The sequence below is a fragment of the Cetorhinus maximus genome, chromosome 4, assembly GCF_964194155.1.
Source record: "Cetorhinus maximus chromosome 4, sCetMax3.hap1.1, whole genome shotgun sequence".
Taxonomy (NCBI): Eukaryota; Metazoa; Chordata; class Chondrichthyes; order Lamniformes; family Cetorhinidae; genus Cetorhinus; species Cetorhinus maximus.
Window position 1 is genome coordinate 90,479,605 of NC_135882.1, and position 15,460 is coordinate 90,495,064.

At 41.0% G+C, this 15,460-nt stretch overlaps 1 pseudogene across 1 annotated transcript; it reads left to right on the forward strand.

The window, feature by feature from the left end:
• Positions 1-571: 571 nt before the first annotated feature.
• On the forward strand, positions 572-9,073 carry LOC144679751 (proenkephalin-A-like; annotated as a pseudogene). Its single transcript, XR_013576415.1, has 3 exons — positions 572-765; positions 1,474-1,614; positions 8,266-9,073. The product of XR_013576415.1 is annotated as a proenkephalin-A-like (transcript).
• Positions 9,074-15,460: the final 6,387 nt, after the last annotated feature.

Here is a 15,460-nt window from a genome sequence, read left to right on the forward strand (position 1 = left end):
GTAGCCTATTACCTGCCCATCTAGGTGCAATCTAGGTTTGTGATTTTACCAAATATTACCAGGTCACTCAGTAACAAAGTGACTAATCGGATTTCACATATATTTCTAACTTTATAACTTGTCCTTTGCGATTTGCTAAATGCAACTCAGGAACCCAAGATCCCATTCAGTCGCACCTAGTTCTGACATGTATTACCAGTGAAAGCTAAACCTCAGAAAACACTTCACAGGAGACACGTCTCACTTGTTGCTTTGCTGTAATTGTCCAAGTTGGTCTTGGGGTAGCGGCTGTGGGAGTTTGGTATTGGAATGTGAATGCTCCCTGCAGCTCACCTTACCCAGCTTGTTTAAAAAAATACTGGGGGCAATCGATCATCCCTCATTTACAAATCCACACCTCTTTTTCTTCAACTGCACCCTGAAGCGTGTTGTCCCGTAGGTGGAAAAGTGTCATGCGCCGTGAACTTGAGATCTTTATATAGCGTTGCTTCCATCTCAAGCGCTGTAAATGTTAACAATCTGAGTTTGGACAAGGATTGACAGTTACCCACAGTGACCCGCCCTTTCTTAAAGGCGTGCAGCGAGACAGTTAGGTATCAGTAGACTGGCAAACTGCTTGCTGTAACTGCGGGGCACTTGTCTATTTCCCAGGTCATCTCCAGAGATCAGCGCATTCCTCTGTAAATACCAGCCGAAGTCTGCAAGGGGCAGAAAATCTATGTCCAGCTTCAGACGAGTTTCACTTTCAGAAAGGCTGCTCCTAAGGTAAGGCAAGACTTTTTGAGTCTTTTGAGACGCAGTCAGAATCTGGCATTGCTGCTACCTTGTGAGCAGGAACATTAGGTAGAACTTCCAAAATTCACCGAAACTGTAATACTCTGTAACTGTATCGAGCGGGGCTTATTTTAAACTAAAATAACTTTACGCAAGCTTTGATCCTTTTGTAGTGGTCAATGTACTACGTTTGGAGTGAAAAGCAAGTCATATATAAATCCTTCTTCCGGAGAGAGATGGTGATGATAAACAATGAAATGACAACATCCATTTTCATCCTTGACTAATCTCTTGTCTTGCACAGTAGTTTACATTTGACAGATTCGGTCACTGCTGAATGGCCGTCTCGGTCTCTTGTTCCATGAAAGCCACACATAATTGGCTGACCCCGGAAAATTGTTTTGAATCCAGTCTGTACTGGTACTTGCTGGTTTAGCCGATGAACTGGACCTTTCCCGATTTAGATCTTCCTCCAATAAAACGCTTATTTATGGTTTTGCTTCTATTAAAGAGCTGGAATATTTATTCAAGCTATAGATAAGCAATGAGTATCCCAAACTGGATGTCTTGTGTGATCACATTTACTAATTGAGATTATGTAGAATGATATGAAAGTTTTAGGCATGTTTGAATGAAGACGTGCATTTTCCTTCGCGTATCTGGGCTGAGTATATGTTGTATTCTCCCCTGTATTTGCAGCTCATGGCGTTACTGTGGAAGTGTCACTGCCTGGTGGCGGTCTTGTGTGCCACCTTCATGGGGGTCGGGGCGGACTGTGACCAGGACTGCGCTTACTGTGCCTACCATCTGGCTGGTCATCTGACAGAGTTTAACCCGCTGGTGAGTTTAAACACCCCCAAAAATCAGACGAAACACCTACCGTTACACACATACATCTCCACTGTTAGGAATCCCAAGTTGTGACACCCAAAGGCCAATGTGAAGTTTATCTTTTCGACCAAAAGCCGGCTGTGTGAAGTCACTTGTATCCTTGGTCCAGTCTCTGACCAGGCTTCCGCAATCCAAGCTTTAGCTTAATACAACATTATGGAAAAGCCGGCGTCTAAAGTAGTTGGGAGTTCTTAGGAAGTCAAGCATTCAATGGCTGACTTTCATATTAACTTGTTTTAAGTGTAATTTGTTTTAAGCAAAGCCGTGTGGCCAATCTGAACATTGCAGGCGTTTGTATAGCAGCTGTGTTCATGGGTTAGGGGTGAGGGGGCATCGATGGGGAGAATGAACGGCATTTGGGTAAAGTGAGCGCGGGGTCCAGAAAACTTGGGACGGGGAGTGAGAAAGAGACGGGAAAGAAACAGAGAGGACACGACTGAAAGATAAGACTGAGGCGGACAGACAGCATCGCGCAGTTCTACAATCAGCGATTACTGGTCAAAGCTTTTCCTCCGCTCTTGCAACGCCACGGTTATCTGTTAAACGCCATCCCGCCGGTTCCTTGATGTTCCTAAAGCCAGAGACAAAAGAAAGAAAAACCTCCAGTAACACTTGAGGCAAAACTGGATCCTTCCGAAAATGCCACTGGCGCCAACTGCCGCGGGCTGGGACTAACTGCACTAAATGCTCCGGTAAATGCCGCGCAGTTCAACAATCCGCGCAGGCACTCCGGGCAAGTGTAGCAGTCCGGCTTTCTCATTCTAATTATCATTAGTCTTGTCTCGCAAGAATTTTTTAAAAACACACTTAAACGTTAGAAGTGAATAAAGATGGACAGTGGACCTGGCAATTAGCCCATGAGAATCGATTTAGGTAGATTCCCCGGACATGTACATAGATACTAGGGAGTAAATATTACAAATTCTTGGATAAATCGCTTCTCCCACTCCAGTCTCCCAGTAATTCCAGATTCAGGTTGTTGTTTCGAAGAGTGGGCGGAATTTCATTGTATTCCTCGCCACAAACTCTCTAGGATCGACTAGCTTCAGGCTCAGTTTTGAGAAAAGCAGTATTCAGTCTGGAATACAATGGGCATTTTTAAATAAGACAGTCATAGGGGTTTAAATTCAATACTGTCATCGTGGGAAAAGCGTTGATGATGCATTCGGCCGTTTGGCCCCCTTGTGTTTCGAGTGCTGAGCCGCAGTTTGCTCCAAAGGCTCGATGCTTGGCCGAGTGCTCATCCGCAGACTGTCCCTAAGATAGTTTCAGAATGATTTTGCTAGGCTATCCTACAAGGGGTGCCCAGCGAAGACCAGGCAGCAGAACCAACCATTGGTCTCACAGTCAAAAACAAAAACAGAATTACCTGGAAAAACTCAGCAGGTCTGGCAGCATCGGTGGAGAAGAAAAGAGTTGACGTTTCGAGTCCAATGACCCTTCAACAGAAACGTCAACTCTTTTCTTCTCCACCGATGCTGCCAGACCTGCTGAGTTTTTCCAGGTAATTCTGTTTTTGTTTTTGTTTTGGATTTCCAGCATCCGCAGTAGTTTTTTGTTTTGGTCTCACAGTGTTGCAAGGTTGCCCTCAACGAATGGTTGACGCGTGGCACCTAAAGATGAGGTGGACCAGCAAATCAATTAATTCAAGAGTATATCTTTCTCTCCACAAATGCAGAAAAATTATACATTGTGCACAGAATTTATTAATATAAAGATGAGAATATTTGTACATGTCGCTTGGAAAACAGGAAACCCCGGAAACACGCAGCAGATCAGTCAGCGGCTTTGGAGAAAAGAGATGCTTCAAAATTTCCTGAAGCAGTTCAGGAAAACCTTTCAGCAAAACGTTGAATTGCCTTCTCTCCACAGATGCTGACTGACCAAGTGAGTTTCCAGAATTTTTTCTTCCTTTCAGATTTCCAGCATTTGTAGAGTTTTTGTGCCAACTTATGAAGCTTCCCTAATCCTTTTACAACACAGAAATGCTACTGAAATTCAATGTTCGAGCTATCGTTATCAATAGGTTTCAATTACCGGCAAACATGTTTGTCATCAGTTTTGTCGGTTCAGTTTGTCATCATCATGTCTGCAGCAAAAACAAGACGGATATGAAATCTAGATGTTTCTAATAAATAGCAATTAATAGTCATAAAGGGGCACACTGGGTCCAAGAGACCGTGAAAGGGCCGGAGTTATGTTTCAAGAGCTTGGACTTTGCCAGCTTCGGACTTGAAGAGGGATTCCAATAATCAGCATCCATTAGTGATACTCACCATATTCACTGCTGTACATTTTTCCGCTCAGCAGCAGACGCGGAACACCGCGTACACAGATTGTACTTGTACTTGTATTTGTCTGTGGAGGGCACACACAAACAAGAGATCTTGATATTTTATCAATTTAGTTTTTTTAATTAAAAGAAATGCATTATTTGTTAGGAACGTTTGTTCGAGTGAATATGGTGCCAGATGCGAAATTGTTCCACCACATTCCAGTCTGTCTGGAGTAATCCACTAGCAGGGTGCAAACAATATGAGTAGGTGGTAAAGTATGGGAATTGTGGCAATATTCCGCTGGCCATGTGTACTTGAAAGATAACATTGTTCAAGAAGTGAGGTTGGAAGGCAATCTGGCTGCAGTTATCAAAGTGGAAATCATCATTTTCTGGGGTAATGACTCAAATAGCTAGCCAGGAGATGATTGCAGTGCTGATATGTTGTCCACTGACTTTGCGACACTTTTCTTAGTTATGGAAATGTGGCAGAAACCGGTGGAGTGGTCGGCGCACATATACAATTGTATCAGTGTCACAACATTGAAATAACATAGGAAGAATGGTGTCTGGAAATCGTATTTTTCTACATCTGACTTGTATCTTTTCAATTGAAAACTGTTATTTTAAGTTCTAAATTCCCTGCATATAAATTAACGTGATGAGAATTAAAAGGCCTACTGCCACTTTCTAGGGATGGGCAATAAATGCCAGCAATACCAGGGGGGGCAAGTCCACCACCCCCCAAGAATGACAGCGATGTTCATAGGCACTGTACTCGACATTCAGGCTCAGAAATGTGGGATAATTTCTGGAATAGGAGTAAAGCGGGATGGTAAAAAGTGTACAATGTGGAGTTAGCGCGGACAGAGTCTGGGATTGTTTCGTGTTTATTGCACGGAAACATTCCTCACCAGATAAAAAGGGTTGTTTACTTTATATCCATACATTAATGTGCCTGAAACGGACGAAGTCATTAACAGTTTTCCAAAAGTCGTTTCTGTTTAATAAGTTGAAAAAAATAAAGGGGAAATTACAATTAATCAAGGGTTGAAGCAACCATCTTAGTCTTTACTGGTAAACCAACCTGTTTGATGTTTGCATTACGCAACTTCAGTGACAAGCGAGCTTTTCGTGTAAAGGATTCGACTGCGCCGCTGTATGGATAAAAGACCGAATTGAAGAGCCAGGATTTATGTTGAACATTGAAGAAAAGCCTTGTTCGTCCTGATGGTGTCCGAGCAGCGTCGGCTGATTGTGCATAACTATTTTACAATTTCAGTTTTCTAGATAAACATTAACCCGCAGTTCTATACTGGGCCTTAATGCCTTTCCTTGTGGTCAATTTCTTGGGAGGGAAAAACCGGCAGAAATTCTGTCCCATTTTCAGAACATACAACTGTTTTAACTAAAGGGCAATTGTTTACTTACTTAAGCAAAATAACAATATTTAATGCAGGACTGAAAGCAGTTTTCCAAAATATAACGAAGTTATATATGCCACGCCACGATTGTGTGATGCCGATAGTTGAAACTGGGTTGTATCCGCACCTCTGGACAACTAGACTCCAGAACTGTATATTCACTATCTTTCTCCTGTTCTAAACATAGATTTTGTGAATTTCTGGGCGAAGGGATTTAGAATTAGGAAATTAAACACTTTGCAGTACTTATGGTAATACGGGTTAGATAATGCCCCAGCATGTCTTAACCCAAACCACAGGAAAATATTCCTGCTGAACCAGTGCAATACTTCATTCCCATCCTTATCAGAGTCCTGAGTCAGATTGCCATTTAGAGTCAATGTGTGTCATTTTCTCAGGAACCAGATTTAAATGATCAAATCTCATTTTACAGAAGACTTTTACAGTCAGCAAACTTTCATCCCATTAGTGTTGGCTGGATTCCAACCCAGGACATTTAGCCAACTGCATGGCCAGTTAAAAGAAAATCAAAAAAATGTGGTGTATGTAAAAATTATTTGAAAATAACAGATATTTAATGGAATCTAGGACAACAGTTATTTGGAAAGTTTCAGATAGCATCAGATGAGAGCAGTCATCTGAATCCCAGGGCAACAGAGTGTAAAATTACTCACGGGTATTCATTTTCTCTTATCACATTTCCTGTACTTAATATGAGCCTTCTTATTCAGTTCAATGTATATACCTGTTTTTTATTAAACACCCAGTACCACATTGGACATTGACAGGATACAGTTAAACAATGGTGAAGTTGTTACTAAGGAATTTATAGCCATCACCCAACCAATGGAATTTTATCTAGCCATAATCTGCAGTTAGATACCTAGAAAAAAAAGTTAATGTGGTCTTAGAAGGAAATAGGTCTAGTTGGATTAGCTAAACAAAATCACTGGATGGTGGCAACTATGCCCTGCTTTTACAGGATCAGCTTATAAATTTGTCTTCTTGCATAACTTTATCCAGGGGAAAACAAAAATTTCAATTAGCCCAGAATATAAAAGAGAAATGATCAGAGTTACAACTACTTTCACAGGTTATGCATGATCCTAAAATGTCCCAGCGAAACTCTGATGGCAATTTATTTTGTTCCCAGGTGACACTGGCAAGATTGCATTTACTACCCATCCCTAGCCACCCTGAAAAGGTGGTTGTGGGTCAGCTCTTTGTGGTGACTGTGTTCCCAAGGCATTGCTGCTCTCGGAGCTTGTGACATTTCAGAGAATGTTTTATGGAGTTGGCTGTCTGCTGAATTTGGATGAAGTAGTTAAATTATATCACAAAACGATGTAATAAAATTGCTATTGCATTTATTATATACAACTAAATTCCATTGCTCCTCACACCATCACATATGGCAAGGGAGTTGTAATGGATTTTACAGCACTAAAATATAGGATAAAAGCAAAATACTGGATGCTGGAAACCTGGAATTAATAACAAAAAGTGCTGGAAATGCTCAGCAGATCTGGTACCATCTGTGGAGAGAGAAATAGAACTAACATTTCAAGTCATGAATGACTCTTCTTCAGAACTGATGGAAGGTATGCTTTGAAAGAGGGAGGGGTGAGATTAAATATTTTCTTTGTTCTTTCATGGGATTTGAGTGTCACTGGTCAGCTTTTGTTGCCCATCCCTAATTGTCCTTTCAGAGCACAGTTAAGAGTCAAATGCATTGCTGCTGGTCTGGGGTCATATGTAGGCCAGGCTACGTAAGTACAGCAGATTTCCTTCCCTAAAGGACATTAGTGAACTATACCACAATCAATGATAGTTTCATGGTCACTATCACTGAGACTAGATTTATATTCCTGATCTATTAACTGAATTTAAATTCCACCACCTGCTGTGGTGGGATTTGAGCCTATATTTGCAGAGCATTAGGCTGGATCGCTGGGTTACTACTCCAGTGACATTAACACTATGCCACCATCTCCCAATCAATGACAAAAATGACATGGAACAAAAGGCAAAGGGAGTGGTAATGGGTGTAGTAAGGAAACAAAACATTTGTTGAGAGTGATGTGAATAGCAGAATAATGAACAGCTCCATCCAAAAGCAAAAACATGAGAACAAGATTCAGACAGGCACATGGCAAAAAAAAGCAGATTCAAAATAGGGAACAGATTTCATGGTCTGAAAATGTTGAACTCAGTTTTGAGCCTAGAAGGCTGTAAAGTGCCTAATCGGAAGATGAGGTGCTGTTCCTCGAATTCCTCTTCCAATTAGGCACTTTACATCTTTCTCAACTCAACATTGAGTTTAATCATTTCAGACATGAACTCTGTCCTCAAATTTGATCGGTTTTTTGCCATGTGCCGGTCTGAAGCTTGTTTTTCATGTTTTTGCTTTTGGACGGAGCAGTTCAATATTCTGCCATTCACAATCATCCTGGATAAATGCTTCGTCATTTGATCCCTCCTGCCCTCTGCTCTATCCCAGACCTTCCCTTTTGTTCCCCCTCCCCTTCCCCCATTTTCAAAGGCATAAAATCCATCACATTTCAATCTCCCTTCAGTTCTGAAGAGTCATATTTGACTCAAAACATAGGGCGGAATTTTACGGCCCCTCCTGCTGGCGGGATTTTCCAGTTCCGCCAAAATCAATGGACCTTTGAACGGCTCGCAGTATTTTCTGGCCCTGCCCTCGCCGCGATGGGCCATAAAATTCCACCCATTATCTCTGTTTCTCTCTCCTCAGATGCTGCCAGGCCTGCTGTTCTGTTATAACTAAAATATAGGAACCTGTTGGACCATTGATGTCTCCTGCACCTGTTTGACTGTGATGCTGCTTCTCAGTATAAATTGCCCATCCTTTGATCCATAAATATTATTTTCTTTCAGAGTTGCACATTAGAGTGTGAAGGTAAGCTGCCACCAGGAAAGACATGGGGGATGTGTAAGGAGCTGGAGGAAGTCAACAAACCCCATGATGACAGTAAAAGTTCTCCTGAGAGTGACAGGGAAAAGGAAGAGCAACACTTGCTTTTGAGCAAAAAGTATGGCGGCTTCATGAAGCGTTATGGAGGCTTCATGAAAAAAGCAGACAGCGGTGATACATATATTTCCGAAGCTGACGATGAAAATAAAGGAAGAGAGATACTAAATAAAAGATATGGAGGGTTTATGAAGAAGGACATTGAAAGCCCTTCTACAGTAGATTCTGCTGACATTCTGAGACAGCTGCTAAACTTAAATGAGCTCAATGAACGGAAGCATTACTTGGATACAGCGATTCTGAAAACCGTAGTGAGGTCATGAAGCGCTACGGAGGATTCATGAACGGATTCAAGAGAAGCCCTGAATTAGAAGATTTGCCAGAATTGCAAAAAAGATATGGGGGCTTCATGAGAAGATTTGGTAAACCAGATTACCAGAAAAGGTATGGTGGATTTATGAAACGTTGGAATGACGCTCTCATTCCTTCTGATGAAGATGGTGAAATTTATTCCAAAGAAGTCCCTGAACTTGAAAAGAGATATGGTGGATTTATGAGAATTTAGACATACAATCAGAAAGACTGTCTCTGTTCTCGTATTTAAGTGTACTGTGTTGCTTCGAACGTACAGGTGTTTTTTACTGTTTAGTCCAACAAGAATAGGCGACCTGCAACCTACATCTTACATGCAGATCTATGTTGCCTTTAGTCGAGATGAGATTGTCAAAATTAATTGTATGCCTTCTTTGTGCACTTTCTTCTCGAACTGTTAACTGTTGTCTAATTTTCATTAAATGTAAAACAAAGAATGATCTCAACTGCCTAGTTGTACATATTCAAATAAATATAACCGCAAAATAATATTTAAACTCTTGTGTTTTTATTTATATTTGCTCTTTTATTCAAGTTACCAAGTATGGGCTGGATTTTACAGCACCCTGCCGTGCGTTTTTTGGCGAGGGAGGCACATAAAATAACAGGGGTACCCAACCCACCATCTTCCCCCACTCCCAACCAGACCCCCACAATATGTTAGATGGACAGGTGCTGAATTCGGCAGCCTGCCCACCATATTTTAAAAAATAAATAAAGGTCAATCGAGATTGTTAAAAGGTCAATTGACCAGGATATTACGCTGCCTATGCCTTAATACGGTTGACATGAGCAGGTGGGCAAGAACAGGCAGTGCATCATTTGAGGCCAGGTTGAACAACAGTGGGATGTAAGGGGGTACATCATTCAGGGGGTGCCCCATATGCATCTGGGCAAGCCCCCTAAGATGTCACATCCCACCACCCTTCATTCCTCACCACCTGCCCTCCAAAACCCGGCTTCCCAACCATCTCTCCCCAGGCTTTCAGATCCCTCTCCGCTCTAAAGGTCCAGGGCTTGCCTGTCTCCAGGAGGCAATGCTCTTTTTCCTCCTTGCAGTCCTGGCAGTGCCCACTATTGATCTCTGGCACTGTCAGATTGGCCAACAACTCTCGAGGGTGGGACTTCTTCCTACTAAGGGGCAGAAGTCTCACTCTCACCTACTTTAGCCCACCAGCAGCAAGTTATGCCTCCAGGGCGGGCTTCTTTCTGGCTCATCAGCTACCGATCAACTCTCCTTCCTGCCCTGTAAAGTCCAGCCCTATATTTTTAATAATGAAACCTCATAATTAGTTCCACTTTTCAATTTTTTTTCCCACAGTTGGGCATCATTCATATAAATATTTTGTTGCTCAATAAAAAACTGCCAATTGATGAATGGCTGCCAATGCAATCCATAATTAGTATACAATTCCTTAAACTTACCATCTTCAAGTAAGAAACTATATATTGTCACGACTCACTGGGGATAGTGCACTGTAATATCAAGCCCCACTGTTCACCGAGACACGACAAATGTGAAAAATTTGATCAAACCACCAGATTGCCCCAATTCTACCTAGCTGTTTAATTTAGGTTAACAGAATACAGGCACCAGGTTTGTAAACTTAATAAGTAAATAACTGTTTATTGAACAAATTGTCATTAACTAGTGGCAAAAGAAAGAAATATGAACTGCTAACTTCTAACACTATAACTTAAACTCTACCCTCTTCTTAAATCCCCATGTGTGCACACACACACACACACACACACAAGACACATAAGACACACAAAACATGAGCTTTGAGGGTGGGGTAAAACAGTTCAAAGCACCAATCCGGAGTATAGGATTCAATGGGTTGATTTTGATTGATGTCTTCCAAATTCCCTTCAGTTCTTGTTGATGACACGAGGTGGTCTTATAGCACTTTCAGTATCTAGTTCACTGGTTGAGAACTTGCTTTTCAATGTCTCTAACAGTGTTTTACCCCTTTTCCTTTTTACAGGGGTTTCCTCATAGAGAGAGAGCAGGCTATAGAGATATGAGGAAAAGAGATTTTAAATGTTTTCTCTTTGCAGGTCAGGAGCTTTCTGCTGCATTGCTACTATACAAAACCCTGGTCAGGAGCTAATTAAAATGCTGTTATCAGGCAGCGCCCTTGATCCATGACTCCTTTCCAGTACCATCCTGTCTTTCATGGCATTCTCTGTTCCAGGACTGCAACATTGTGTATATCTCTCATCCTGTCCAGTGGACATGTCCTTTAAACTGCAGCCATTGTACTTCTAATCCACAGTCCAACAGAAAATAAAAATATATGTTCTTTAGAACAGTCCAACAGAAATAAAAAGATATATTCCTTACCTGCCTCTACCCTTAAAAGAGATGAAACACCATTTCAAAAATGCATTTCATCACAAGGTATGTGACACATGGACAACAAAACATGAGATTCGCTTTCATTCATCCTTCCTCCCCCTTATACAATCTGCAGCATTTCTTACCCCTTTAACTTATTTTAATATTTTACACCCGGGACAATGTATTCGCAATCACATTAGCTTTACCGGCAATGTTAACAATCTTTACATTGAATGGTTGAAACAATAAACTCCATCTAAACAGTCTTGCATTTCGAGTTTTAAACTTTTCAATGAATGCCAGTGGATTATGGTCAGTGTAGATTAATGTTTCTTTGTTATCGTGTTGGACATAAGCTTAAAAGTGTTAAAGAGACAACAACAATGCTAGAGTTGCGTTTTCTACTGTAGAATACTTCCTCTGATATGAGAACACAGTTTTTAACTGTCCCAGTAGTTTCGTATTGGCTAATCAAATTGTAGGAGGTTCATTTTGTGCACTGTCTACTTCTCCTTCTACCTTGCCCTTACTGTCTCTGTCATCCTCCACTACTCCTACCACCTGGCACGCTTGATCTGTCTTGTCATCTTCTCTGTGATGATATTGCTTCACCATGTCTAAGTGACATGAACGTTTCTACTTCTTATGCTCAGGTGTACCTATCAGATAAGTCAATTCACTAACTCTCTTAACTATCTTGTAGGGGCCACTGAATTTTGCTTCCAGGGGTTCACCCTGCAAAGGTAATAATTCCAATATTTCATCTCCTGCTTGGAACGTTCTAGTTGTAGCATGTTTGTCTGCCCATTCTTTCATTTTGGCTTGGGAAATTTTTAAGTGCTCTTGTGCAACTTCACATGTTCCTGAGAGTCTTTCTAGAAACGTGGACACATAATCCAACTTGGAAGATTCATCTTTCTGCTTTAGGAACTTTTATTTAATCACTTTCAATGGACCTCTTATTTCATGACCACAGATCAATTCAAATGGACTAAACCCAGCAGATTCATTCGGAGAATCTCTGGCAGCAAATAGTAAGAAATCTAATCCTTTGGATATTCATGGCAATAGGTCTTAATCGTGGTTTTGAGAGTCTGATGGCATCTCTCTGAAGCTCCGTGTGTCTGTGGGTGATAGCGGTAGACTTTAGTTGTTTCATATCCAAATTGCTGATTATGACCTGGGAGATTTTAGACATGAAATTATAACCTTGGTCAGATTGTATTTCAATTGATAGGCCTTAACAAGTGAAAAACTGAGTTAACTTTTCCACTACCACCTTAGCTGTATTTGTCCTTAAAGGAATAGCTTCTGGAAATTGGGTTGTCATATCCTGATATGCTGATGGCCTGCTTTCTTTTGGGTAATGTTCCTACACAATCTACTAATACCTGACTGAATGATTCTTTAAGACTGGTATGGGTATTAAAGGCCCTGGTTTGATTACACATTGAGGTTTACCCACTACCTGACATGTATGGCACATTTTATAAAATTGCACTACATCCTTATGAAGTCTTAGTGAGGTAAAATGTCTGTTTATCGATGCTTGGGTTTTCCTACATGTCCTGCCATAGGGATTTCATGCACTACTCACAATATCTCCTTACGATATTTGGGCGGTACCATTATCTGATGAACAACCATCCATTCCTCATCTGCAGGTCTGTGAGGGCATCTCCACTTTCTCATCAGTACTCCATTTTTAATGTAATAGCACTCCAGAACTCCTTCCGCCTTAGCTTCAGTGTGAGCTGACTGTGCTAACTTGTTTAACTCTGGATCTGCTTTCAGAGCCTCAATTAATGAAGACTTGCCAAACACTTCCTTTGAATTGTCCTCATCCTTAAAGAAAGTTTTGGCTACGCTAACATTTGCTCGTGGTATTACTTTGACGTCTGGTGATGAACTTTATTTAGCCATTGCTCTGGTCTCCACACACAATGGAAAAATACCAGGAACCTGTTCTTGTAACTGCTCTGTCTCTTTAGCCTCTCTCGGAATTTCCATAATTATGGATGAAGCTATAACATTCACTCCTCCCAAATCATTCCCCAGGAGTAAATTAACTCCATCTATGGGTAATTTCTTAACCACTCCTACAACCACCGATGCAGACAACAAATCACACTCCAATTGCACTTTGTTAAATGGAACCAGGATATACTCTCCACTTATCCCATTTACCAATACTTTAATTTTCATTGAACTCTCTGGAAGGAAAACCAGGTACTTCTCCAGCCAAAGAGTTTGAGCAGCTCCTGTGTCCCTTAATATAGCTTAATATAGTTATGGGTTTAGCTGCATCATTTGATGAAAAAGGGGTTATCTTTCCTTTAAACTAAAACCCTTTATATCTCTTATTTACCTTATTCACTTCACCTGCATTCACAGCAGTGTTTACCTCCAGACCCTTATTTGTAGTTAAAGCTACAATTTGATCCATGACATTTTCTTTTTGAGTTCCCTTCTTGGATTCACTCTTACGAACTCCAATAGGTCCTATGGGCTTCCCTCGCAACTTCCAGCATTCTGAATGAATGTGTCCCACTTTATTACAATGGAAACACTTAGGCCTTCAAGTTTCACCTCCACCCTCAGTACCTTCCTTCCTGATCTGGGGAGGGTATTTCAAGCTATTCCTAGCTATCCATTCTTTATCCTGGCTACTTGCCTTCCTTTCACTCTCCCACTTTCTATCCTTGTCAAATTTATGGGGGTGATGGAAGAAGGGTTTAGTTTTATGGATCAGCTCATAATCGGCAGCCATTACTGCTTCCTGTCTAGCAGTTGCAACCCTTTGGCCTTCAACATGGGTTCTTATTACAGAAGGTAGGGAGTTTTTTAAAATCTTCCAAGAGAATGGTCTTTCTGAGAACTTCATAGATACATTGCTTAATCCTTTCAAATTCAATGTAAGTTTGCTCAGGGTGTTTCCCTAAATTTTGAAACTTTTGTCTGTATGCTTCAGGAACCAACTCATACGCACTCAAAATGGCCTTTTTCACCACATCATAATCTCCAGAAACCTCCTCTGACAGTGAAGCATAAATTTCCTGTGCTCTACCTGTCAATTCCTCTGCATGGGCAATGTCCAGTTTTCCTTTGGCCAGTTTATCTGTTTAGCCATCTACTCAAATGAAATAAAGAATATTTCAACATCCTTTCAAATTTTGGAAGAGCTTGCACAAATTTAAACATCTCCCCACTGGGATCTGATCTGGAAATAAGTCCTGTCTCACCTACTAGTTTCTTTTTATTAACTGCCAGCAGTCTAAGCTGAAATTCTCTTCTTTTTCTCATCCCTTCTTTTCCAATTCCCTTTCTTGTTTTCTTTCTTTCGCTTGCCTTTCTGCCTGTGCCCTTTGAAATGCCCTCCCTCTTTTTGCTGCCTCTAGTTCCAATTTTTTAATCTGCAACTGAATTTGAGCCCATTCAAACGCACCACCCCTTTGAGAACTTGATCTCTCGGCTTTTCCTTCCAGTTTTAAAGGCTGTGCAATCTCTTCGATTACCTCTGCCTTCCTAGCTTTGGAAGGAAATCCTGCTCTAATGGCTTAAACTGGCTTTTGGGACCCAATGTAAAATTGTCAGGGGCATCTCTTTCACTTGCATGGAAGTTTTAGTAGTTTCCAGTGCCATCTTATTCTTCACAGTACAAACCTGGTGTTTCCTTTTAGCTTTTATTACTTACTAAATCTAGGCCCAAATCGTCATTGTCTTTTGTTCCAAAATATCTCGGACGAGCCCCAAACTTTGTCACCACTCACTGGGGATAGTGCACTGTAATATCAAGCCCCACTGTTCCCTGAGCCATGACAAATGTGAAAGGTTTGATCAAACCACCAGATTGCCCCAATTCTACCTAACTGTTTAACTTAGGCTAATAGAGTACGAACACTAGGTTTGTAAATATAATAAGTAAATAACTGTTTATTGAACAAACTATTGTTAAGCAGTGGCAAAAGAAAGAAATGTGAACTGCTAACTTCTAACACTATAATTTAAACTCTACCTTCTTCTTAAATTCCTAAACACACACACACATACACACACACATGACACATAAGGCACACAAAACATGTTTTTTAAGGGTGGGATAATCAGTTCAATAACACCAATCCAGAATACAGGATTTTATGGGTTGAGTTTGACTGATGTCTTCCAAATTTCTTTCACTTCTTGTTGATGGCAAGAGGTGGTCTTCCAGCACTTTCAGTATTTGGTTCACTGGTTGAGAACTTGCTTTTCAATGTCTCTAACAGTGGTTTTCCCCTTTTACTTTTTACAGGGGTTTCCTCAGAGAGAGGGAGAGAGAGCAGGTTATAGAGTTATGAGGAAAAGAGATTTTAGATGTTTTCACTTTGCAGGCCAGGAACTTTCTG